This window comes from Epinephelus lanceolatus, chromosome 9 (assembly GCF_041903045.1).
Source record: "Epinephelus lanceolatus isolate andai-2023 chromosome 9, ASM4190304v1, whole genome shotgun sequence".
Taxonomy (NCBI): domain Eukaryota; kingdom Metazoa; phylum Chordata; class Actinopteri; order Perciformes; family Serranidae; genus Epinephelus; species Epinephelus lanceolatus.
In genome coordinates, this window is record NC_135742.1 from 9235664 (window position 1) to 9245899 (window position 10236).

General features: G+C 40.2%; 1 protein-coding gene across 37 annotated transcripts in view; it reads left to right on the plus strand.

The window, feature by feature from the left end:
• camk2b1 (calcium/calmodulin-dependent protein kinase (CaM kinase) II beta 1) overlaps positions 1 to 8928 on the plus strand; it is a 132264-nt gene extending 123336 nt beyond the window's left edge. For all 37 annotated transcript variants that reach the window (XM_078170543.1, XM_078170526.1, XM_078170542.1 and 34 more), the window contains one exon: positions 1410 to 8928. The gene's annotated coding sequence lies outside the window, so the exon portion shown is untranslated. The remainder of the gene's footprint in view (positions 1 to 1409) is intronic.
• The last annotated feature ends 1308 nt before the right edge of the window (positions 8929 to 10236 follow it).

The window sequence follows — 10236 nt, forward strand, 5'->3', positions numbered from 1 at the left end:
TTTAATACGGTCGATGTGTGACGTTTCATATACCATTCATTTCCATTTATTTATCCATCTTCCCCTTCATGTACGCCAGCTGAAATTATGTTGAAAAATGCCAATGACAAGTGGGGCAAGACAAAAAAGTTTTTAAGGGTCAGGTCCTTGTAACGTCATGGAAAAGTTTTAAAATTTTGTCCATGAAAACATGTGGGAACCCTGAGAGTAAGGTCCTGAAAAAAGGTACCGTTGGACACGAATTCGAGGTACTGGCACTGATACCAGAATCGGTCCAAATGTGAACCTCACCCAACCATCTACTGTTAATGTATTTAGGCAGTGAAACCTTCTCTGTGACCAGATTAACTGACAGTTCAAGACACTAATCAGAGCAAAAATAGAGAATGAAAAGCGATAAGTAGGTAAAAAGAAGTTGGTTACATATGTAACTCTGGTTCTAAATGTAGTATTGGGCACATTGGATTGGTTCTTTTGGGTGCTCACACTGTCTCGAAGCAGTGGCTGTGTGTTCATTCAAATGCTGAATAGTTTTTAGGTGCACTGAAAAAAACAGTGTGTGTTTCCATCAGCCTTTGGTATGCTAATCGTCTAGAGAAGGTGCAACAACTCTGCTTAAAATATATAATATCGTTTAAGTTATTTTTGTGTTTGCTCTTTATGTACTGTGTGAGGTTTTTTTTCATCTTTAAGTCAACAATAAGTTGATGCTGCCTGATATACAGTGATCCTAGAGGTAGAAGTAGCAGGTTTAGCATGAATCTATCAGGCTTTTTTATCCTCACTGACATGGCAACTTTCGCACCTTAGCTAAGCGTAGAAATATTTTTGCAGTTGTCCAAAGTTGTAGAGGTGCTGGCAGGCAGATTTTGTTACCTTTGGACAGAGCCAGGTTCGCTGTTTTCCCATGTTTTCTGTCTTTACGTTAAGCTAAGCTAAGCTAAGCTAAGCTAAGGGTCGGCAGTAGCTCAGTCCATAGGGACTTGGGTTGGGAACCGGAGGGTCGTCTATTTGAGTCCCCGTCCGGACCAAAATATGGAGCGTGGACTGGTGGCTGGAGAGGTGCCAGTTCACCTCCTGGGCACTGCCGAGGTGCCCTTGAGCAAGGCACCGAACCCCCCAACCGCTCGGGGCGCCTCACCAAGGGCAGCCCCCTCACTCTGACATCTCTCCACTTTGTGCATGTATAGGTCCTGTTTGTGTGTGTCTTTCAGACCTGTGTGTAATTGACAAGCAAGAGTGAAAACATTGAATTTACCCTCAGGGGGATTAATAAAGTGAATAAACTAAACTAAGCTAAGCTAAGCTAAGCTAACCGGCTGCTTGTGGTAGTTTAGTTTGTCTCAATCCTGTAATCTCTGTCACATTTTCATTGTCATATATTTGATTTATTTTGTTTTTCTTCTCAGGGTTGAATGCCATAGCTTTGTCTGTCAGGAGTGCTCTGCTGGAGAGAGAGAGGAAGAGGAGGAGGAGGAAGGGATGAAAGAACAAGTCCAGTGTCGGTTTGGGGACAGGCCCCTCAACAACAAACCCTCCCACACTGGACGCCCGGCCTCATCCCCCAGCATGCATCTCTTCTTTTACTACTATCGCGCCCCCCCCCCCCCCCCCCCCCCCCTCCCGTCTATCGCCTGCCCTACAACATCTTCTGACAACCATCAACCAAACAGCTCGACAGCCTTCACCCCCTCCGGCTTCCTCTTCTTCCCTCCGGCACACTGGGTGATTGGCGGGGGGTGGGGGTGTTTTCAGCACTCGGTGTGATTCCTTCTTCCTGTGGTTCCCTCCCTCCCCTCGTCCCCACAAATTTTGTGACACCTACCCTCTTGTCCTCCTGTGAATCCACACTTGTGTGACATAAACACTGCACTGGAAATACAGTATGTAAAGTTTTAAGTAAAATCTATTATTATCATTACTATATTATTATTATTATGATTATTATTACACATTTGCAATTGTATATGTAATTTGTATAATTCAAAATTCTTGATGCCAGTGGTTTCTAGAGTTGAAGGAAATCTTTTTTTGTTTTTCTCTTTATCTTTTTAAGGAAGCATGTTTTTTTCCCATATTAACAGTGGCTGTTTTTTATTGTGGCTATTAAGTGGAAAATGATATTGGCAGTTTTTGTAATTTGCTTCTTGTATGTGAGCTATAATACTGCGCCCACACTCATGGTCAACATGTTTTTGTTTGTTTGTTTGTTTGAGGTGTTCTTTTTTGTTTTTTGTTTTTTTTTGGAAGGGGTGTGTCTGATGGTGTCATGTGTGAATGTAGAGAGTGAGTCCTTGTGTGTGTGTGACTGTGGTCGTGTAAGTCAGACATACACAGTGTGTGCTTGTCCACACCAAACGATTCTGTACAGCTGGAGGAACCTGTTGTTTTTCCCTTGTTGCAATGTGAACGCTGAGCTCAGAGTCTTCCTGCCTCGAGACGTGAACATTTCCAACACACAAAGCAGATGGCGTGCAGTAGGAGTTTTGCGGTGAATTTACGGTGGATGACACTGTAACGGTCGAATGCCCTACACTCTCGCACCCTGATTGATGAGGTCTAAAAAGAAAAGAAGAAAAACGTGTTGCTTTTTTTAGCAGCAGTGTTTCCTTCCTTGTTTTGTAACGCTGCCACGATGAGAGGAAAATCTGTTCGCATGACAATAAGAACATCTTAATACAATACTTAATGTTGGAGTGACATATTGTTTTGTTAAGACAAACACATCCCCTTTTCACCTTATTACAAAAAAAGTTTAATATAAAGTAATTATTTGTGCATATCTTCCATGTTACAACAAGAAAAACGTCCGGTCCAAAGAGCAGATATCATAGCCAATATTGAAGAAATAAACAATGTTTCGTTTAAAGGACTCATTTGATTTTTACTTTACTTTCGGGATGAGATATCGTTACGCAGATTCTGCTTTGTCTGAGCACAGTTGTGCACACAGAAGCATACGTTAAGAGCAGTTTTTAATCACGCAGGGCCTCACAGGAGAAAGAATCAGTCAGATGCCATACAGGTAGCATCGTTTCTTTTGAAGAGATTGTTTGGGATGCTTATCAATAGTCAGTGTATTACCAAGTGGATGTCGGTCGGCAAGCCCCCAGTTTTGAGAAGCAGGCAGGAGCACCACCTCAGACGTAATGCTGTGGACATGAGCAGCACCAAATGTAGTCAAGCCCCCTAAAAAAATCTATATACACGGCTATATTGAGAATATTTTCATCACTTTTCCTTGACAGACATTTCCCTTTCTGACAGGGAAAGTTTGACAGTAATTGAACATGGTAGCTGCTGTTCTACAGCTGCCTCGTTGTGTGACTCTGGTGAATCTGGTGAAACAAAATATCTGATCCAGGTAGCAGTAGATCAGCAGCGCCCGTGTTCATCAATGTTAAATTACTGTTTTTCTCAATGGAGTCTGGCTTTGAAGAGAGCATAGATAGATAGCTTCAGTCTGGTAGCAAGGTAAAGCAGTGAAAATATTCTCAGTAGAGAGTAAACTGATATTAAGTAACTGAAATAGGTTCTGCTGCTGCCCCCCATCCACAGCAGTACATTGCTTAGCTTCCATGTCAGTACTCCTGCCTGCTTCTCTCAAACTGGAAGCATGTTGACCACCATCTCCTGTAGCCAATACACTGACTAAAAGTACGTATCACATACAGTCCTTCTTTAAAAGATCCAAACTGTCCCGGCTCTGTTTTAAAGTAAAGGATTATTTTTTGACCAGAGAAACATCAACAGGTTCAACTGGACACTAAAACCATATTGGAATAATATTGTTTAAAACTGTTTTGAGCAAATTCAAGGTATTTTTAAAATCAAAGGTGTCGGAGTAAAATTTACCCCATGATGATTATGAAAACACTTAATTTTTTCTAAATTACTAAATGCATCGACATTTTGTCCATGTGTTGTGTTGTGCCTCCTTCTCAGACTCTACAAAACATCAAACTGCTCCAAAAACTTTTTAACAGATGAGCGAGAACAAAAACAGTTTTTTAAAACGTCATGTTATTTCTTGTTATACCAACATAAGGACTTGTGATACGACGACAAAGGCTGTGTGTCATAGTGAAATATGTCTGACTGCAACATCAGAGTATCTTGTTATAATTGCAATATTTTTTCATGACAAACTGAGCACTACTTCGGTGACAGTGGCGGTGCTATGCTGCCTTTTCTCACACAGTGATGACTCAGAAATCTCAGTGAGCAGTAGTTCAGCCTTGGCCCCTGTTCCCACCGGGAGCTTGTTTTTTTGTGTGTGTTTCTTTCGGCTAGTGGTGCTAAATACGTGCTCGGGGAGGGATGCGCTGTTGGTGGCTCCTGCTGTTGCTAGGCGACAGCTGAATATCCGCTTGAAGCCCAGTGCGCTTTTTCTTAAAGTTGTGATATTTTTAACTCTCTTGAATCTCAGTTCTGTCTGGAACACAACCTTTTTTTTTCAATCAAGACAAACGAAGTCTGAGGAAAGGATCCTGCTGGAGGCTGCATGACCTTTCTCACTCCCGAAGCCATAGCGCAGAAAGCTGGTGCCACTGCCTGTTTATCTACTGTATACGAAGCACATACACTTATATACCCATATCAGTGAAGAATCAAGGGTGTGTGTGACTGAAGCCTCCACTGTACAGGTGTGGGGAGTTCGCCGCCGTACCATGAGTTTATAAATGTCTGCAGATTGTGAGGTTTGTGTCGAACTTCTCTGTTCTGGTTCCTCATTTCTGGGCAGTCATTTGCCACAGGGTGCAATATTTGTGTGTTTGAGTGTGTGTGTGTGTGTCTGCAGCATATACAGTACATCTGTCGCTCTCAGTGTGTATTCTTTACAAGCCTGGGGGTGGGGATATCAGAGGTGTGTGTGTTGTGTGAGAGATGGAAGGAGAAGGCTTTATTTCAGAGGACGTATCAGTCCCCTGCCTTCAGCCCAGGACTTTTTTTCTTATGATTTGATCAGTTTTTGCCGTTTTTCATGTATTATCAGCTTTTTATGATATTAAGTGCTTGTGCCAGGGGCGGCAGGATTAATCCAATGGACTTTGCAGCACTGAAAACTATTTTTTTTTTGTGGGGGGTTTGACTTGCGATCAGCTCCTCTGTACTTTGCGCGTCCACCATTGGCTGCCTTCACATTTGTCTCACCCCTATTGGTCAGACCAAGATATTAAAGAGACCGGGCAGTCGGTTTGGTGAATAGTCCTCAGGTTTCTATTTATTTTGAATATTTATTTATTTATTTTAGTGGATATTTTTATTGTGCTTTACTCTCTCTTGTTTTTTTGTTTCTTTTTGGTTTTGTACAGCTCATGCACTTGTGCAAGTACTGTCTGTTGTTGTTCAAAGGGACACTGCTCCATGTAAAACATGACTGTTTTTAAAGGGATAGTACACCCAATTTGCATCCTGCATGTTTTTTTCTGTAACGACCAACCTAGTGTGAATTTCTTTTTCTGCTGTTTTTCTTCTGAAACTTTAGATTGAAGTTTTCAACGCTGTTTTTTTTGCAGTTTTATGGTGTCCATCGTTTTCTTCCACTTAGCTCACTACCACTTTGCCAGAGTGGGACATCTGTCACTTTAAAACCCATCTTACACAGGCTTGTATTTTGAGTGAACTATCCTTCCGAAAGCGGCATCACCTTTTTTTAAGGTGATGACGCTTTTAGTCAAATGAAGGTTTTTTTCAAGGTGAACCACTGAGTCGTTGTATTGTACTCGTGTCTCATCCAGTAACAGTGTTGATGCCTAGTTGACCCTGTTCTAATACTTAAAGGTCAAAGGTTACGTGAAGGCGTTCATGCGTGATCGTGCTAACCAGACATGACCCCCACCCCCCCTCCAAAAAAAGAAGAGATAGCAGCATGTACAGTACAAAGGTGTTGTTCTTCTGTTCTTCTTATAGTGTGTTTACTAGCCTTGAAAATCAATATAATAGGATTCACATATTTAAAACGAGGGAGTTCACAGTATTACACAACTGCAACTAACTAGCAGCGTAGCTGGCATTTTCTTTGCATGACAGTCAACGGGACACTTGTTTTTTGGTGTTTTCCTTTTTATTTGTTTTCTCATTTTCTACTGAATGCTGGTATACTCGACCTTTCTCTGTCTATTTTCTCAGCTTTTTAAGTGCATATAACTATTTTTGTCTCGAGATGATATAATGAAGAGGATTATGATAAATATGGATGATGATGTTAAAGACTGTGGCACTATGAGGATGTTGACAGTGATAATGACGATGATGATGATGTGATGAAGATTATTTGGCATGCTTTTCTACGGGGCTCTGTGTTGTCAGTGCAGAACGGCTGCCTTTTGTACGTAGCTGAGAGCACCAAGAGTGACAGGAGCTCCACTGAGCCTGCATATCACTTTGAGGAACAGCAAAAGATGTGAGAAGGTTCAAAGAGTGGATGAGCTCCAGCAGGGGGCACGGTCACACAGAGTAAAGCACAAAGGCACACAGACAGATGGCACGTCGATGCTTCTAATGTAGCTGCACAATAAGTTGACGTTAGTGTCAAAACTAACAGACAATCCAGTCAGAGACAATAGCAGTTTATCACTGTAGAATCAGACAAAGCTTCCATTATGATTATTGTTCAGGGCTGCACAATTATGACCACAGTGACCGTCCTGATTACACTTTGACTTCATGATCATGATGATGGCACAGGATTCTTTTCCTCAGACATTTGGGGAACTAAATTATTATCCTTTACTCATCCATGGATGGATTACTGGACAGACCTACTGCACAGAGGCCCAGGGCTCCAAAGTGTCACCTGCGAAATGTCATTCAAAATGACTGTAAACAGATGTAAAATGATTACAAAGAGACACAAAATGACCTCAAAGAGACAGGAACTACAAAGAGACACAAACTGACTACAAAGGGACTCAATTGATTACAGAAGACGACAAAACAACCACATACACAAAAAACTACACAAAGACTTAAGCGAAACAACAACAGGGATGCAAAACAGAACCGCAAAGAGACACAAACTGACTACAAAGAGACAGAAAGCAACTATAAAGAGATGCAAAACAGCTGCAAAGAGACACAAGAAGACTGACGACGACTTTGAAAAGAGGCAAAACCACCACAAAGAGACATAAAATGACTACAGAGAGATTAAAAGCAACTATGGAGGGATTCAAAATGTCTTCAAAGAGACAGGAAGCAACTACAAAGAGACTTGATGGCTACAAAGAGACGCAATATGGTGAAACAAAAGACGACAAAACAACCACATATGCAAAAAACTACGCAAAGATGCAAAATAAACAACAACAGAGACGCAGAACAGGGCAAAAGAGGGAAAACAACCACAAAGAGACACAAAATGACCCCAAACAGTGCAAAGCAACTACAAAGAAACTCAAAATTTATGCAAGGAGACACAGGACAACTTTGAAGAGGGGGAAAACAACCACAAAGAGATATAAAATGACATGACAAGACATGTAAAGCAACTACATAGAGATGCAAAAGGCTGCAGAGGCACAAGGAGACTCATGACGACTTAAAAAAGAGACAAAACAATCACAAAGAGACATAAAATAACAGAGAGATGCAGAGCAACTACAAAGAGATTTAGAATTACAACAAACATGACAAAGAGACACAAAATGTCTTCAAAGAGACAGGAAGCAACTACAAAGACAAAGGGACGCAATATGATTACAGAAGACGACAAAACAACCACATACACAAAAAACTACACAAAGACTTAAAATAAACAACAACAGAGACGCAGAACAGAGGGAAAACAACCGCAAAGAGACACAAAAGGACCCCAGACAGTGTGAAGCAACTACAAAGAGACACAAAATGACTTCAAAGAGATGTAAGGCGAATACAAAGAGATGTAAAACAGCTGCAGAGAGACACATGCACACTCACAATGACTTTGAAAAGAGGGCAAAACAACCGCAAAGAGACATAAAATGACTTCTAGGAGATGTAAAGCAACTACGAAAAGATGCAAAACAGCTGCAGAAGACACAAGGAGACTCGTGACGACTTAAAGAAGAGGCAAAACAACAGCAAAGAGACATGAAATAACTACAGAGAGATTCAAAATGACTACAAGAGATGTAAAATGATTGCAAAGGGACACAAAATGTCTTCAAAGAGACAGAAAGCAACAACAAAGACACTTAAAATGACTAAAGAGATGAAAAAGGATGACAAAAACAGCACCGCATCAACATACAGAAATTACAAAGAAACACAAACAACAACAAAAAAGAGGTGGTGGGGCCTTCTGCATGTCAGTGCCCAGGGGCCCCATTGTCCTGTAATCCACCCATGGTTCATCTTATATCAGAAACAGTTTCCAGACACTTTTTACATTCTTAACTAGATAGAATGTACCAATGCCACCGATAAATCATGATTCTGTACGAATGATCAAAGTCGACATCATGACAGAAAACGATTAACTGTGCAGCCCTGCATATAAACTACAATAACTGTCCTTCTCTAGTCTCTTAAGGTCAGTGTGAGCGCTGCTGCCTTCCTGCCAGCTGTCTAGTCAGACGAAGCATCACTGAGATAAACTGGAGCCGCTGGGTTCACTCTGAACCTCTGCCATCCTCTTTCTCCAGCCAGTGACTACGTTGCACTGACAACACTGAGTTGGCTTCTCTTCGTAGGGTGTCTTTCACTCTTTCTCCCATTCCCTCTGTTTCCAACCTGATTCGATCATTTCTCTGCAGTTGGCTCTTTCTAGTTTCCCTTTGTCTCTTTTTGTCACTTTGGGTTTCTTCTGTATAATAATATTAATCCTCTAGTTCTCTGATTCTTCGGATTATTGCTCTGTTCTCTTACGTGCTACACGTGTTTCTATAACTTCAAGAAAATGTGTTAAGGTGTTAACAATAAAATGATCATTTAAATAGAAAAGTGAAGCAGTTTCTGTGTTTGCAAACGCATCCAAGTGAGCTGTCGTTTTTATCGATGGAAGTAAAGTTTTTGAATGCAGCTTAAAGTGAATCCACAGTGTAAAACTTCTGCAGTTCACAGACTCGTGTGCTGATGGGTTGTGTCTTATCTAATGGACAGGAACAAACAGCAGCTCCACCTCAATAAATGCTCAAGAACTATAAAATAAATGCAGCTTTGCAGTCATAAAGATAGATAATGATTAAGATTAAGTAACTACTGCTGGCAACCTTTAAAAATCAACATCAGCAGTTAAAGGTCAGAGCTTTGCAGTCAACAATTTTTAGATGCATATTATCGACATGAGACTTTCTTCTGACATGTGGAGCGTGGGTGAGGCTGTTTGATTAACTGCTATACTTGAATAATCAATTGTTACAATCGTATATCAAAAATAAATTCAAACATTTGCTTTTGGTGATTTCACATTATTCTAATATTTCATTGATTACAACAGTAAACAGATTAATTGGTGATAAAAAACAAACTTAAATTGAAGTCCCAGTTTACACTGTTAAAGTCAATATTTAATGAACCTGTTCAAGTTTCTTGCAATTTGGATTTGACCCTGCAAATAAATATAAATATTATAAAGCAATTCTGCAGAATTTTCTACAGTCCAAGAAGAGCAAATAAGGATGGAGATTAAATTTGTTTGTTTTTCTGAACAAAAAAAAGAAGAAATATTATACAGAATATGTCGAACAGTCAACAATCAAGGATGGTAAATGAAAAACAAAGTTGGAGATAAAAGCTTCAAATTATCACATACTATCGCCTCCTTGCAGATTTTTGCAGTACATTTAAGCCACAAACACCATTTTGACAGGAATGCTTCACAGACATAATCCTGCCCAGGGGCGTGAATATAGACATGGGATGGAGAGGCCCAACTGCCACCTGGAAATACAACTGTGTTCAACGAAGAACACACATCAAAACAAAAATGGTGCTATTTCCCATACATGCCCTAAATAAGGCAAACCCATCTCCATCATGGTTTTCTGGTTTTGCAAAACAGTGTCAATCTATAACAAATTATAAACTTATTCTGCATAAACTATTTAAAAAACTATAATTTACCAATAAAAAACTATTAAGTTAAATTAATAATTTCCTATTTTCTTTTGTAGATTTGTCTTATACAGATATGTAATGATGATTGCTGTGTAATATGTATGTTAATGTGTCCAATATCAAGTATCTGCAAGTGGATAAAGTTGTGTGGTAACGTTAGACCACAACATCAGCTCAACGTGAATAAGATTA